The 17,441-nt window shown below is 44.2% G+C and overlaps 1 pseudogene; it reads right to left on the bottom strand.

Moving 5' to 3' along the window:
• Positions 1–348: 348 nt before the first annotated feature.
• On the bottom strand, positions 349–3,489 carry LOC147463509 (uncharacterized; annotated as a pseudogene).
• Positions 3,490–17,441: the final 13,952 nt, after the last annotated feature.

Raw genomic sequence — 17,441 nt, 5'->3', positions numbered from 1 at the left:
AGGGCATAGTATGAGTTGGGACCACCCAAACCATATCGGATGGCCGTGAGACTTTGCACCTGTGGGGGTGAGAAATATTTCCCCATCTCTGAAAAGTTTCACAGGGATCAAATATGGTTTGGGCGATCAAGGCCCATACTATATGCTAAAATGATTCGTATGGCTCATATGACGTATATTATATATCGGGACCTCCCAAACGATATTGGATGGCCAAAAAAAATTTCATGGGTGGAGGTGAGTACTATTTCCCAACCCGTGAAAAGTTGCATAGCCATCCAAATTACTATGGGTGGTCAAGGACCATACTATGCAGTAAAATGGATCTTATGGCTTGTACGGTCCATTTTAGCGTATAGTATGGTTCGGAACCACCCAAACCATATTCGATGGCCATGTGACTTTGCACGAGTGGGTTTCAGCTCCATTATCCACCCCTAAAAAGTCTTGTGGACATCCTTCTAGTTATAATACAAGTGGCCCTGTTGATGCTACCAACCCCGTCATTGTGTCATCATTCGTGGTGTTGTCCGCTTCATTCTTCACGCACCCATCAACCCTCATTGACACACCCATTGTATTGGCTCATCCATCCACCCACGCCGTTGTACCTGTGCAGCACGTCCATTGGACTCACCGATGCTACAGGGCCCATCACGATGGAGTCGACGGTGGCATCGTTCGCTTCCTCCTTCATGCACTTGTTGATCCTCGCGTGGCTCACCTGTCGACCCACATTGCCCCATCACCTGTCGACCCACATTGTGTCATCATTCGTGGTGTTGTCCGCTTCATTCTTCACGCACCCATCAACCCTCATTGACACACCCATTGTATTGGCTCACCCATCCACCCACGCCGTTGCACCTGTGCAGCACGTCCATTGGACTCACCGATGCTACCGGGCCCATCACGATGGAGTCGACGGTGGCATCGTTCTCTTCCTCCTTCATGCACTTGTTGATCCTCGCGTGGCTCACCTGTCGACCCACATTGCCCCATCACCCTTACCGTGCAGGCCTTGTCGGCTCCGTCATTGCTATCAGTCTCGATCGGGGCTCCATCACAGTGCAGTTGATGATGGCATTGTCCCCTCCATGCTTCAAGGCACCCGTTCGCCACAACACCCCTGTCAGTCCGCTCCATCCCGTCATCGAAGATTTGCAGGGACGACCCCTCGATTGTCCTCCCTTGACGTAGTCGGTCCCGTCGATGCACCTGATCTCAATTGGCCCTATCACATTGTCATCAACAATGACGTCGTTCGCTTCGTGCTTCACGTACCTATTAGCCCTCACCGACATACTCAGAGCGTGGGCCCAATCGTCAGCCCATGCCTTCCCGTCAACGCATCTATGCCCTTGGTTATCCTCCATCAACGTAGTGGGTCACATCAAGATGGAGTCGCCAGTGGCTCCATCAAGCACCCATAGGCCCTTGTCCGTGCGCTTGGCTCCTCGTCGCATCACGAGCCATCCCGTCAGTGCACCGGGTGTTGTAGTAGATGGACGCGTCATTCACGCCCTCAGTCATTGCATCCTCTCATGGAAACCTTCTCTTGCCCTTCCCCCAGCAAGGGGGTTTCCCCCCTTTTTCGGTCCGTGAGTCATGATTCTTGGGGGGTTTGTAAGCCCGCGGTGGATCTTGTACAACTATAAGGGTAGTGGTGCTCAATTGAGATGGGAACAGGGCGGACCGTGGAAGCGAAGAACGGGTGAGGTGAGGCAACAAGTTTCCCCCCTCTTGTGATGTTGGGATGCAATCCCCCACCCTCGGGCGAGTGCCAAGGGTACCTTCCATCGACGGGCTTGGCTACATTTGGGGTCTTACGGGGCTCGACACGCTTGGGGTGGCCAATGAGGCTCGGTAGGCGATGAGTGACAGCAGACCGTTGTTACCATATACATGTGGTAGTGATGTGTGTGAACACACTTAGGACCGCTGGGTCATTTTTCCCTCACTAGGAGGTTTTTCCCCGTGCATTGTATATGCGCCCATCATTCTAGGGCTATCTATCTTTCCATTGCACACTAAGTAATACTCTCTCTGTTGTGTGCCTTCACTTTCCAAAAGGGCTCAAGATCTTGTACATTGCATTTGGTTCCCCTAGTCTATTCATGAGCCTAGACGAATTGTTGACAGCTTGAACACAAAATATTTTTCTACATTGATGCCTTGTTCCAAAAATCTACTCCCATGGGAAAACTCATAGGTGTAGTCCCTCTTTATTTTCAGCAATGCATCCAACCCAAACATTCCCTTTGTGAAACCATCTTGCATTGCCCTGAACTAGTTTAGTATTCAAAACCTATTTTCAAAGCATTCAAGGATAAAAGATTAAATCATTTAAGCAAAATGGTTGCATGCCCAATCAAAATCACTAGTTGTCTTGCACCAATGGTCCCATTGCTTCAAGAATAGAAATTAGGTCCTTGGAATGGGAACCGGTCTCTCCAGATAGCTATTTTAGTGTTAGAGTTCAGAGCTACTAATTATCTAAACAGTTCAGAGGACTAAAATACAGTACTGGACTGGAATGATGTACTGAAATGAAAGACACAACTGGAAGATGGGAGATGGTATTTGTAGATTCAGATCAATAGCTCAAGGATAATAGTATAGTGTACAACAGACTTAAGCTTAGATGAAGTCTGAGGATTGATTACAAGAGTAAATGATTACAGGGGTGAGTTTAGAAGCTAAGAGCTCGTAAACCAAAGGTGTCAAAAAGCCAAACAGTCAAAAGCCTGGTTACAGTGTAGGGGTCCTATTTATAGCTCTCACAGTTACTACAGTAATTACGATAATTATTGCCAGTGTAGTTGTTCTTGCTTTTCGCTGGTCGACCTTCTAAGGAGTAGTTCCCATCTGCTGGGACTGTCCTCGCCTTCTACATCCTTCCCTCCTTTCTTGAATTTTGGTATAGCTCCAAAATTACCAACTGACTGGAAAAAAAATCCACCGCTTGATTCTAATTTGTTGTTGAGAATACCATCTGGTTTTTTGATTTGGCCAATGTTCCTCATGATAGTACTCTTTTGGTATTGCTAGCTTTATACCATACTTCATGCTTGTTGAGTGCTTAACACCCATATAATTGTAATTCCAAGGGTGCCCAACCAAGGAGATTCCAGTGCCTAACTAGGAAAATCCACATCTAATCCTGAGATACCCAGTATCCTTCCACTGAACCCGCTTCCTCTTGCCCTTCTTCTTTGTTGGTGCCTCAAAAGTCCCAGTGCTAGCATTGTCCTTCTGGATAAGTATGTAAAGGGACTCATGCTCAAACTGATCCCGCCTTTCTGTGGTGATCTCAAATTCATAAGGCATGAGGACGTTGTAAGTTTTGGTGGCGGGATCATAGAGACTTTGTTTGCCCTTAGTGAGACGGGTTCTAGCCAGTTTATGACAATGCGAGGCTGTGTGAATCCATCCCTGCAGAAATGGATAATTTGCCTTCAGCCTGGCCTCAAAGAGAATCTCCGCCATTTCTCTGTATTGTGGTCCTAGCCCGGGTTTGGTAGCAACATCCTTTTTAGGAATCTTGGAATCCACAGTCAGTTGAAGCAACTGATTTTTGTTCTTCGTTAATTCACGGAGTTGGACCTTCCACTATCCCATACAGAAGTTGAACCTTTGTATTTCCTTTTGTAGGTCCATGACAGTGTCCTTTTTGGGAGCATCATTGACCAATGATTGCCAGGATTTTCATTCCATAGTGGCTCGCTCATACCAGTCTTGAATTCATTAGTGATGATGAAATAAGTGAGCCAATCTACTGGTTCTAAATGATGAGGATAAAAGGCTGGGAAGAATCTCGGCAGTTCAGCCTCTTTGGCAGGTAATGCATACAGGAGTACTGGGGAATCAGGCACGAACTCCAAAAAATTGAGGACAACTTGGTTCTCCTGCTGCATGATCTTCTTAGTAATTCGGACAAGTTGAAAAAGCTTTCGAAGAGTAGTTGCATGTTCTCCTACTGTCATTTGGGTTCAGGGTCCTTTACTACTGGAAGACTGATCTTCAATAATGGAATGCACCCTCTAATCCAGGACACCTCTAGAAAGCTGCATGTGAAGCAAGACTTCTTTCAGTTGAGTCTTGACCTCCTTCATAGATCTGTATGTAGGTCTGTTTCCTAGCAGTAGATCCAGTTCAAGACTATAGAGTGGCAATCTACAGTGGACTGTCTCTGCCAATGTGGATTGACTGTCATATCATCAAAAGTCAGCTTCCACTCAAGTACCGTTTCCAGTATAGCTGGATGCATAGGTAATTGACATAGCTCTTGATCATGAAAAGGCAACCAACTTCTAGTGATGAATCATTTCCCTGGCTCCTACATACAACCTTTGGAAGCGTTCCACATAAGAAATAGAGTGTCATCCTCCAAATATTGTCTAGTAATAGGATCTTGTTGATGTCTTAATCTCTCATTCAGTGTGATGAGCTATAAAGAGTGTTGCTCATCAGCCTTGAAGGATGCAGTCACAACCTTGGATTTTCCTTTGCTGTCTGGAATGTACCGTGACTAGTGTACCAGAGGATCTGTAGTGTTGCCCTTATTGTGCTGGCCACTGCTTTACTGCTGATCATCAGATTGCTAGTCTGGCTGGTCTTTCTTGGGTTCACTGCCCCTTGTGGCAACTAATCCTCCAGCTCCAGAGCCTAAAGGTGGGGAAGGAGGAAAATCATCATCATCAGGTTTGTCCTCCGGTTGGTCATCCCCTTCCTCATCCTGCTCTTCTTCCCGCTAAGACTCCTCGTCATTATCATTTTGCTTATTGATAAAATCCATGATGGCTTGATTTGACCCTGCAATATATGAAGTGCTAAGGCTCATTGATGAAGAATGTCACATATCGCTCTCAAGGAAGGACTAAGGTGACGAGTAAACCTCAACTTGCTGCTCCTAGCTGTAGTTTATTGACACATGGGCTGTACTTTTTGTAATTTTGAAATAGTTCAATCTTGTTTACATATGTAGATAAATTTTTCTATCAATCATGCCCCATGTAAAAGTGTTTGCAATGCTATATGTGAGAAACCATCCTTGTAGTACGGTTAGGGACTAAGATAGTGGGTTGGCCACTAACAGGATAACCAAAGCATCATATTGAGCCTCAAGTCGAATACATGGGTCAAGCATGGCTATGCTCAATGGAGTATAAGTGCAATCCCCACATGTGCACAAGCCTCTAATAACAAACATTTCTTTCTATAGTGTGTTTGGTAGAAGCTGCATTTTAAGCCCGGTTTAACGAGCTCCATCCCAACTTGGTTAACTATGAGGTCACCAACACCTCACTAACACAGGTCATAGGAGCACACTAATGGCCCCCACGATCGGTCAATCTTTTCTTCTACCACTACTATCTCAACAACCATTGCTCTATGTATGAGGACATGCAAAAGATTTGCATACAATGTGATGCATAGATATGAGATAATGACCAGGGTGATGATACATGGTGGCAATCATTGCCAACAATTCACAAAGGTACATCCATAGAAGTCACAGAGAAGACTTGCAACATGGTAAGAAGGGTGTTGAGTGTCATGTCAAAGCAAGGATGGTGCATATGTGCGTGGTAAGGCTGAAATCAAGGGATGGTGGTACAAAATTGGTTGTCCTTGACACCACCTAGGCTTGGTGGGTGTGGTAAGGAGAATCAGACCCAAGTAAAAGATGAAAATTTGAACAAAAAGGAGAAACAATAAAATCAATTTCTTGGAGGCTTTATAATTTACTCTACTTTATTCTTTTTTCCCGAAACGGGTTATAACAGATAAACGACGTGGGTGCAAGAAGTGGGGAAGTAGATTCGGCTCTCTCTCTCTCTCTCTCTCTCTCTCTCTCACACACACACACACACACACACACACACACACACACACACACACACACACACACACACACACACACACACACACACACACGCACGCACGCACGCACGCACGCACGCACGCACGCACACACGCACACACATTCTCTATTTTGTTCTCTGTGGAGCACCCACCCTTCCCACCCACCCTCTGTCTCTCTCTCTCTCTCTCTCTCTCTCTCTCTCTCTCTCTCTCTCTCTCTCTCTCTCTCTCTCTCTCCCCCACCATACAGCCATGGCAGCTCAGGCCAGTACCATATCTTCAGAGATGACGATGGATACTGAGCGTGATTCCTTCACCTATCTCGAGTCAGGGGTACCTGCATCTACAGAGGGTGCTATGATGGAAACCACGAGCATTCATGAACCTGTCAGCAACCAAGTATTTTTGTGGGACTATTGGGCACAAAAGAAGTGTGATCAACGACACAAGGAGTGCAACCCTGCTAAGAGAGCTGAACTTGCTACAACCAAATCAAGGAACAATATATGCAAAGCCATGGCTAGATGTTGGCTTCGGCATACCCAAGGACTAACAACACTAGAACAAGAAGAAATTCTAGAGCAGCTCATGCATCATCAGCCATTTTCCAAGTTGAGGAGTTTGGATGTGCAATCGAGTCTTCTTTCCGGCGTTCTCGCAACACATTGACTCAGCTGAAAGTGCCTCACTCTGCAACTGAGCTTTTTGTGAAGAGAACCTTTTTGACGATGATACTGAACAATGGTGATTAGAGCATAACCACTGTGAACCAATCCAAAATTGCTGCTGCCTTGGGTGTTCATGGACGTAATATAGCGACAGCAAGAAGTCGACTGGGAATGAAAGATGAGGATGAAGTGTTTCCACTTAGTGCTTGTCACAGACAGTTGCCTCTGCATACAAGTATCACAATTGAAACTAGAGATTTGGTGGCCGCTTTCTGGAAATCCGAGACAAGAGTTTCTCCTAACAAAAAGGATATCTGTAAGCACATGATCGAGGCAAAATGTGTCATCAAACATCCCATACATCTTCTAGATGATTCTCAGGTAATATATGTTGCCCACACTGTAATCCTTGCTCGCCTTTTTACTCTTGGATTAACACAGAATACCAGAACTTGTTAGCCAACAATCATTGTACGAATACTCAGCTCCATAGTACCATTTCCAGCATGCCAAAATTTGACCAATTCCGAGCATGCCAAACCTGGTATCATTCTGGTACCAATTCCTACCTCAGTAGTACCCAATTTGAAGCTTCTCTAGATTCTCAATAGTACCAAACAGATGCATAGTACCATTGTTTGGTAGAAATGCTCCAAAGTAAAGATGCACAGTCCCAATTAGGTACTTTTTTGTATCTGGAAAGTTGTTATTTTGGAACTATGGATCCATTTTGTAGCTTTGCAGTATACAAAAAAGTACCCAAATTGGTACTATGCAGGGTACAGACATGTACCCACTTTGGCACTAGGGATCCCGTTTGATACTGTGAATTTAGGCTGGTACTATGCAATGTACAGGATTTGGTACTAGGGGTACTGTTTGATACTATTAATTCAGGCTGGTACTATGCAATGCACAGGATTTGGTACTAGGGATCCTTTTTGGTACTATGAATTCAAGCTAGTACTATGCAATGTACAAGATTTGGTACTAGGGATCCTTTTTGGTACTATGAATTCAAGCTAGTACTATGCAATGTACAGGATTTGGTACTAGGGATCCTTTTTGGTACTATGAATTCAAGCTAGTACTATGCAATGTACAGTATTTGGTACTAATGATCCTTTTGGGTACTATGAATTTAGGCTGGTACCATGCAATGTAGATAATTTGGTACTGGGGATCATGTTTGGTACTATGAATTCAGGCTGGTACCATGCAATGTACAGAATTTGGTATTAGGGATCCTGTTTGGTACTAGGTTTGGTACTATGAATTCAGGCTGGTACCATGCAATGTACAGAATTTGGTACTAGAGATCCTGCTTGGTACTATGAACTCAGGCTAGTACCATGCAATGTACAAAACTTGGTACTAGGGATCCTATTTGGTACTCTGAATTCAGGCTGGTACCATGCAGTGTACAGAATTTTCTAGTAGGGACCCTGTTTTGTACTATGGATTCGGTTGGTACTATGCAATATACATAATTTGGTACTATGGACCCTGCTTGGTCCTATGAATACAGGCTGGTTCTATGCAATGTACAGAAATGTACCCACTTTGGTACTATGAATCCAGTTTGGTACTATCAATCCAGTTTGGTGCTTTTCCGCAATTAATTTGGTACTATAGCCTGAAATCTGGTAATACAGTGCCAAATTTGGTATTTTAGAATGAGTTGGTGGTTTACATTGTTAATTTTGGTACTGTAAACTACTTGGTGATTTGCTGTTTTATAGTAATATTCTGAGCTCTAATGTGGATCAAATTTTGTATATAGGTGGAGCTCTACAGAAGATTCAAAACCATGTATCCTGCGGTGGAGTTGTCACTTAGGTCCTTTGAGACACTCAAGCCATTCTTTGTCCGAAAATTAAAGGAGCTCTATACTTGCTGCTGTATTTACCATATCCAGATGGTATACTCCAAGGATGCTTTCAATCAAATGCGCCAGAACAAGTTTGGGCATCACGCAAAGGAACATCCATATACATGCTCCATTTGTGGTACACAGTGTGAAGTAGGTGAGTGTTCTGCAAACCAGGAAGTTTTTCAGCACATAAGTATCTTGCTGGATTTCATATTGTGCCCTCGCCCTAAGGATCATGAATATCATGCACAAAGATGCTTGCTGGGAGAGTGCCCTAGATGTGGTGTAAGGAAGTTGTCATTCTGCCCAGACGAGATTGCAGCAGATAGCAGGGAGGTGATTGTTAAGATATTTAAGGATGTGGGTATTGGATAGGTTAATGCTGAAGGAAACGAGAAGAAGAGAAAGGAGTTAGTCATGGAAAGGATGAAAAGTGCAACTTTCATTCATCTTTTTTCAGATCATCTGAAAATATTTGTCAAGCACAACTTTGTTTTTAGGTGGCAGACCCAGCAATTTAAAGACTGCTTGCTAAAGTTTCCAAGCGACGTTGTGGTTTCTGTTGTTGATTTTGCAGAGAATTACAGCTTTAAAGTGCAGAATGAGATTCAGTCCATGCATTGGTGGTCAACATAGGTCACAATACTGGTGCACATCTCTTATATCAAAAATTCAGTAGGAGCCATTGAGAAGACTCTGCATTTTTACATATCAGACGATAAGCTCCATGACACGATCTTTGTTCAACATTGTTTTCTCTTGCATGACAGTTGGATGAAACAACAAGGACAGTGTTTCCGTTATCATTGGGTTTGGTCAGATGGTGCCGCTTCACAGTTCAAGGCACGCCGACCATACTATTTTGTAGCCAGGTATTATCAGTTGTTGACAGGATTGCATATGATACACAACTTCTCCGCTTCAAGACATGGAAAAGGAGAGCATGGTGGTGCAGGTGCTGTTATCAAGAGAACCTTGACGCATGAGGAGCTAAAGCCCGATGGCTGGCCCATGAAGTGTGCGGCTGATGTGGTCAATTTTCTAAACGCGAGGTTTAACACAGCGAGGGAAGGTGGGGGTGCCAGCACAAGAAGGGTCTTCTGGTTGGTTTCATCGAATGATGTGTTGCGTTCTCCACTATGGGACTGCAAACCAATTGCAGGGTCTCGCTCATTCCATTGTGTTGACGGCTACTCAACACACAATCCATGTGATGTGCGTTTTCGGACGCTGTCTTGCTTTTGTGATCCTTGTGTGCATGGGCAATGGAGGAGATGCAATAATAAGCATCGCACTGAAGAATGGAAATATCTCTCCATTGAGCCATTGACAGAGTCTGTACAAGTAGGTAGTGATGAGGACGAGGATCAAGAGGAGAACTACAATGATCTGCTTTCCTCCCAAGTGAGTGTGGATTTAACCATGCCTATGTATGAAGGAGACCCTAAGGTGCTGAGCCAATTACTGTCCATTGGGGATAACTTTGCAGTGAAAGCAGCCGAGGAGAAAGAGGACTTCTACCTTCTAAAGTGCACCAAAACCATGTACCAGGCACCAAGAGTACTGAAGGACCTTTGGCATAACAAGATCGTAAAGGGTGGAATTCTGGTTGAGGGTTTGTACTATGCCCTGGTTGAGGGCAAAGTTGATACTTATACCCTATTGAATGAGAAACCACCGGTCATGATGTACTCCCATCTTGTTAGAGCCATACGGTTCCCCATGGAGGTCATACCGGGCCTGCATAACCATTTTAAACTATCCTCAGAGATATATGAAAATATGTACAACAGTATGCCATATGACGAAGGGAGTGACCACGAGGGGAGCCATACAAGGTAAACCCCAACTACAAGTCTAGCCACTGGCAGCAACAATTGTAATTCTCTTGAATAGAATCTTACTTGTGATCAGTAGTGTGTACTTGCTAATTTGTTTTCAGCTGACTCTTGTAGTACCAAATTTGATAGCCAGACTGCCTAATCCTTGTTTGATAGCAGGATACTTTAATATGGTTGAAAATATCTTAGGCAGGTGCAAGAATCCGGGTTTAGTTATCAATGGGATAGAAATTAAAGTGGGAAGGAGTAATCAATGCTCGTGGGTTATTTGACATTTCTGCTGATTCAGGCTTCACATGCAAATAGCAACAGAAAAATTACCAAAGAAGTGGCAAGAAAAAGATCATGTGCAGAAAAATTAAGTGCATGTGTAAAACTTTTGCAGATGAAGGTTCATGCCCAACAATAATTTCTTATTACACGAAAATGCCAGTCTTTTACAGAATCTTTTACACACCAGGGGGGTCAAACCGGTACGAGTACCCTTCCAAAGATACAAAGTAGTCAGCAACATACAGGGAGATATCGTCCTCTACCACTACAAGAGGTTGTGTGCTCTTGTGACGTTGTTAGCGACGGAAATACACTGGGTTTTTATAACCCCCGGTGTCGCTAAAACCGTCGCTAATAGCGTCGCTACGAGAGCGTCGCTATATACGTTGCTATAGGCGTCGCTATATGCGTCGCTATAAGCGTCGCTATATAGAGATGCTCATAGCGACGCTGTTAGCGACGGTTATAGCGACGTTTACACAGAAGACTATAGCGACGCTACAGAGCCATAAATAGCGACGGTTATAGCGACGCCCGAGAGAATTTTTTTTTGGTGGCAGGGCATTGAATGCCCTGCCACCCATCAACCATATTGTACTTGATTCACTTTTTAAAAAAAGTGCAAGGGTAGATAATAGATCCAAAATAGTCACCCACAAGACGCATTGTTTGCAAAATTGACAATTGTACACATCATAGGCAAAATGAATTGATTGGCAAATGTAATAATGACAATTGTACAACATCATAGGCATAAAGAATTGATTGGCAAAATGAACTGCGGTGACACATGTAATAATATACATCGTTCAAAAAGACGTATAAAATCCGTCTCATGATACATAAGCTATGAGAAACCCTAAACTAATGCTATCTAGCTACGGCTAAACTGACATCGTCTAGTCAGACGTCTCATCGCGTCCAAGCAGCGTATCTGTCGGATTCTGCAAAAAAAGACAATAAGACAGCTTTCAGTACGTATAAACATATAACGACATTTATAAAACAATACAAAAAATAGAAAAGAGTAAACCCTAATACTAACCATGCCGCCGCGAGAACTAAGAATGTCCATCAGGGCGTTTAAGCCCTTCCTGCCTGCGTACTCGCGCTCGTACGGTGTGGGATCACGTCTTGTCATCGACCACTGTCAAAACATACAAAGATTTCATTATGTTAGAATTAAAAAACTCATAAACCCTAAACTATCGAACATAAAGAGCAATGCAAAAACACTTACAAAATCGGCCTCAAATGATGCCCATCCACCGCTCCCCAAGTGGTGCGAGCTCCCTGCCTCTACTCGCGCTCTGGCTGCATCCTTTTGTTGCTTCCACTTGTCGGGATTCTCGCGCGCTGCTTTCTTCGCATTCTTCCAATCTTCTTTGGCCAGCTAATGTGGCCTGTTCCACCCATTCTTGATTGCTTTTTGCACTTCGGAACGCTTGTGTTTGCAGTATTCGCGCATTCGAATCTTCATCAGGTCTTCATTGAAGCGCTGATCCCGTGTTGGAACGGGAAACTCATCATGAAGTATGTTGATGACTCTGTTTCTTAAATCACTTGGTACTTCACTCCATTTTTTTAGTATGTAGTGTCTAAACAGCTGAGAGCAAAGACCACGCATGTGCGAGATCACCTTCTTGCCGTCATCATCCATGATGATGCCGCCGCTGAAGTCGACGGAGTAAGACAAGCCCTCTGGCCGATGATGCGTGAACTTGGGTGTCCCGGCAGGGGTCTCTAGCGGCGTGTCAATGGGGGTACGGACGTCAGGTGTCTCCACCGGCGTCTGGGCCCCGAAGCGAGGAGTGTCGAGTGGGGTGGCTCCTGGCGGAGTAGGTAGAGGTGTGTAGCTTCTAGGAACAGTCAGCCGTGCAAAACCTGGTGTAGATGGCGATGCTGTGGCTGGTGTGGGGGCGGGCAAAGAAGGGGAGGGTAAAGAGCCTCGTCGAATACGAGGCGGTGTGGAGGCATCGGTGGCGGAATCCCCACAACAACCGCCACCGCCACCACTAGAGCGCCGGTGTCTAGACGAGTGTGAAGCTCGTCTCGTCGACACCGAAGCTTCGAAGCGCGCCGAATGCTCCGAAAGAGAGGGAGATGCGGATGGAGTAGGAACGCGCGATGATGCGCCAGAGCGATGACGCTCCACGTACCACTGTCTCTGCTGCGGTGAGAAAGAAGAAAGAAACTCCTCATCATCGATACCTGCATTAAACACACGAATATTTAAACTTAATATTGAATGAATAGAGTAGACAATGACGCAAAGACCATTAAATACAATGACGTAATGACGCATATAAATACAATGACGCAATGAATTGAGTGATAGAAGAGGCAAGTAGAAAACTCAGAATTTTCAATCAAAAGATGTGAGCGCGAGTAGAAAAGAGCATTATACACCATGGAAGGTACTTAGAGAGCCAGAGCTTTTACAACACGGAGCAAAATTGTTCAAATACAATATTTGTGGCTTTAAGAGATCTCTCTCTCATCCTCGCATAACTCAGCATAACTTCCTATATAGCTATATAGAGCTCTCCGTTTAAACACATATCCTCTGTTTCATTTTGTAGCTCCTCTGCATGCACCCCATATAGAGTAGTAGCATCTTGATGCTCGTCTGGCACCACCGCAGCGGCTTCTGATTGAGCATCTTCTCTGATCTCCTCCATTGATGCCGTTGTGATTGGCACATGGTAGCCTTCATACGTCCTTGCACTACGAGGGGCTACCTCTATGACGTACCACCAGTTTGATGTAGACTTTGTAGGATGAAATATTACCTGCCAGAGCCACATAACTTACATGAGAGCTTTCAAGCACATACCTTGTAAAAGGGGGATGTTAACTATTTACATACTTACTTGTTCACAATGCTCGGGTAGTACGAAAGTGTCTCTTAGGTCAGTCCATTTCTTAGTAGAATCCACCTCAAGAAAACCAGACTCTCCTCTACGCACAGTAGCGTTGCGACCCTCCATGATTATCTTGAACCATTGCACGTCGAACAAGTCGACAAAAAATCCTCTGTAATCGATCCTCAAAATCTCTTGCAGCGTGCCGAAGTAAGTGAGTTCCGCCACCACAGGATCTGCATCAGAGGAACGTCGTCGACTAGACTGTTCAAATTTTGCCATGATTCCACAATCTTGAGTAAAACGCTTTTTGTCGATTCGTTCCACCCTAAAATGTCGACCTTTACACCATGCTGCTGTGTATGACTTATACTACAACGAACAAAGATTATGAGTGGCCGTTCAAACGTTTCTAAATAAAGTCACTTGCTAGTCGTACATTGCAAACTTACCTTGGTCGCGCAACCCCGAGAGTACTCCCACTCTTCCTCAGTCACTTCGTCACCGCATTGTTGTGCGCTTTTCAATTGGTTGTGCAACCATCTTAAGCTCATGAAGGTTGGTAGGCTCTCCAGAACCGCTGGATAGTGCATCGGTGGTCATCTTCCCCGTCTCCACTCGATTCGTGCCCTTTGTCGCTCTTGCTTTGCATCCTCATATTGTGAAATCCACTTTTGCATCACTGGATTGTGAAGCATGCAAAATCGGTTGATTTTAGCCTCTAGATCTTCCGTCATCTTCTTCTCAACACTGAGATTGCACATGACAATCCCAGATATGCGCTCATCATCTATGGTTCGCCATAGCGTGTCCCGGGCGTTATCAAATCCGTCTAGCCACTCTCCAATGTACACTAGGGACTCTGATACCAACCAACCTTCTGCCATGCTACCCTCCGGACGTTTGACGCACATATCCCTTAAGCGTTTTCATGAAACGTTCTAAGAAGAACATCCATCTGGAATGAACTGTGCCAGCTATTTCCACCTCATCAACTATGTGAACAAGAAGATGCACCTGAATGGTTAGCATGGTAGTAGGAAAATGTTTCTCAAACATGCACACAAGCTCCGCAGCATTTAGTTTGGCGAATGGTATGGAGTCTACGTTGATCTCCTTTTGTGAGATCCATTGCACCAGCTTTGCAAGTTTGTAGATTGTGTTACGGATGTCGAGAGACAAACATCCCTCAATGGCAACCGGTAAAATAAACTGTAAAATATGTGCAGCAATGATATTAAAGTCCACATTTTATGCAATGATATTAAAGTCCACTATGAACGTACCTGACACATTTTATGCCAATCGTGTGACTTCAAACCGGTAAGCTTTCCTTCTTTAGTAAAACACGTTCGGAGCGAGTGCATTACGCCAGTGGGGGTCCGCAAAGATCGAATGGTCTCTTTTACTTTGCGTTCTTGGGCTCCTGTGAAAATCCATGGTGCTTTAGGGAGTTTTATCGATCCATCAGACGCTGTTTGCGGCCAATATTGCTCCATACGATCCACATTTCTAAGGTCAACTCTAGCTCCCAAAGTATCTTTCTTGCCGGTCAGATGGTCCCATAGTAGATTACCCACATTCTTGAATATGTGCATTGGATCGAGCAAGTGATTGATCATGAGTCGGGGCCAGTATGGTAACTCGTACCATAGAGATAGTCTCTTCATCCCTGGAGGCAATCCGTCATCGCACATCTCCTTCTGCTCTAACCATGCTTGTGCAGACATCCTTGGTGGCTCTCTTCCCAAAAAGCCATCGCGTAACACATGATTCTCTGGAAGATACGCTTGATGACCTTCGTAGATTTGCTTCTTCAGTGAGGGTGCCCTACGTGCATTCAGTCTAGGTCCACATGTGACACATGCTCTGTATCCGCTTGTTTGAAGCCCTGCATGTATACACATGATAATAGATCAACTATGGGAAAAAACAAGATTTACAGTGTCTGAGTGAGGAGTGTCAATAGATCACCTGAGCATTCTGTTAGCCCGGGATAGTCATGCATGGTCCACATTCGAATGCCTCTGATCAAAGCATTCCGTCGTCCTGTGTGTCGGCTCATATCCACCACCTCTATGCCAATCCACAATTGTTGTAGCTCTTCCAATAGTGGACGTAGTCAACCACGGGGGAATGTTGTAGTTGACGATGACAACGGTCCATACACTGTAAGATGTTGATCTTTGACCAAATGGATTTACGCCATCCATAGCCAGGCCTAAGCGCAAATTTCGAGCTTCCCTGGCAAAATCTGACCATGTTCCATCTATATGTTTCCAGGCTGCGCAATCTGCAGGAATTCGTAGCACACCATCCGAAGATTTATTCTCCTCATGCCATGATGCTAGGGCGGCCATGGACTTACATTCGAAGAAATGCTTGATGCGAGGAAGCAGAGGAAAATGTCGCAAAACCTTTTGTGGAATTTTTGTCCCGTGGAGATCTACTCGATATCTTTCGGAATCACATTTCAGACACTTCTCCATGTCTATGTATTCCCCTCTGAAAAGAATGCAGTCATTAGGACAAGCGTGGATAGAATTGTAATCCATCCCCAAGTTTCGCAAAATCTTTCTTGCTTCATCTCGGGAATCTGGCATCACATTGTCAGCTGGTAGTATGTGCTCTTTAAGCAATCTACACAACATAAAAATACCATACAGTCGTGTAAAAATCTATCAAATCATTATACATTTAGAGTTTTATTAAAGTAAACTAATTGTAATAGATCACCTGAAAAGCGCTGTGACGCTAGTGTCACTCCATCCAAACTTTGCCTGCATGTTGAGAAGAACCAGGAGTGCTTTCAATCTAGACATACGTGCTCCATTATACAATGGCGTATCGGCTTCACTTTTTATATCATCATAGATAAGCCTATCTGAATCCATGATCGTCTTGATCATTTCATCAATCTCGGGCTCAAACATTGCCTCGTTGGGAATGTGCTCTGCATGATCATCCCCCGAGCTGTCAGAGGCTACATCTTGTGGCCTCACATATGCTGCTTGACCAAAGTGCCTGCGAACACGTCTATTGGGTTGCAAGATTGCTGCTTGTTGGCCAGCGTCAGAGTCCGACGAGTTATAATTGGCAACAACTCGATCTATAATAGATGGATTGAACTCGCCAAATTCGCGAACGTGCTGCAAAGAAAAACGTCTTGTCCGTCGCATAGCATGCTTGCATTGATTACAAGGACATAAGACCCTCGTTGAGAGATAGGTGTTTCGGTTGGATGGTCCCACATCCTCGTCACTACTCATAATGAGGATAAAAATCTTATAACCTGGACAACAAATTTAATATTCTATTGGCATTCTTCGTCTTATCTCTCTCTCTCTCTCTCTCTCTCTCTCTCTCTCTCTCTACCTCACATTCTCTAGTCATGTCCAATCCCCGCACACCTCGGTCTAGAGGTGCACGGAGATCAGAACCACCGGGTTATAATCTCGTCTTTATTGGTCAATACCTATATTTGTGGGTACAAGAAATCTACACACCCAGGTCTACATGATACTGCATGTAGTGGACAAAACCCCTTTGCCTCTTCTCTAGCTGTAGCACTTCACAGCATCTTAACATCTTTTCACAGTAGATCTTTTCACTGTTCGTCTAACTCTAAACCCTAAACCGTAAGTAATTCTTGCGTGGACTCGATCTAACGTAAATAAGCGTAAATCTAAATAAACGTAAATCTAACTAAAAATAAACCTAAATCTAATTTAACGTAAGTCTACATCTAACCTAATCTTTAACGTCTTTTGGGATAGTTTCCTACGACGTTAAAACTCTCTTCTTCTTTTGTGTGTGTGTGTGTGGGTAAACCTAAATAAACCTAAGTCTAATCTAATATAACATAAATCTAAATCTAACGTAAATTATGTTATATTAAAAACAAAGAACTAAACTAACAGGGATTATAAGAACCTTAAAACTGATTTAACACATAATTTTTCACATAACTCGGCAAGAGTTGGCATTCTCATCACTAAAGATGTGAGAGTTAACTTCCGACGGTGACGCTGCCTCATCTCCATCCACATCTGAC

This window comes from Adiantum capillus-veneris, chromosome 2 (assembly GCF_014529385.1).
Source record: "Adiantum capillus-veneris isolate H3 chromosome 2, ASM1452938v2, whole genome shotgun sequence".
Lineage (NCBI taxonomy): Eukaryota > Viridiplantae > Streptophyta > Polypodiopsida > Polypodiales > Pteridaceae > Adiantum > Adiantum capillus-veneris.
This window is presented reverse-complemented; position numbering and strand designations above follow the sequence as displayed.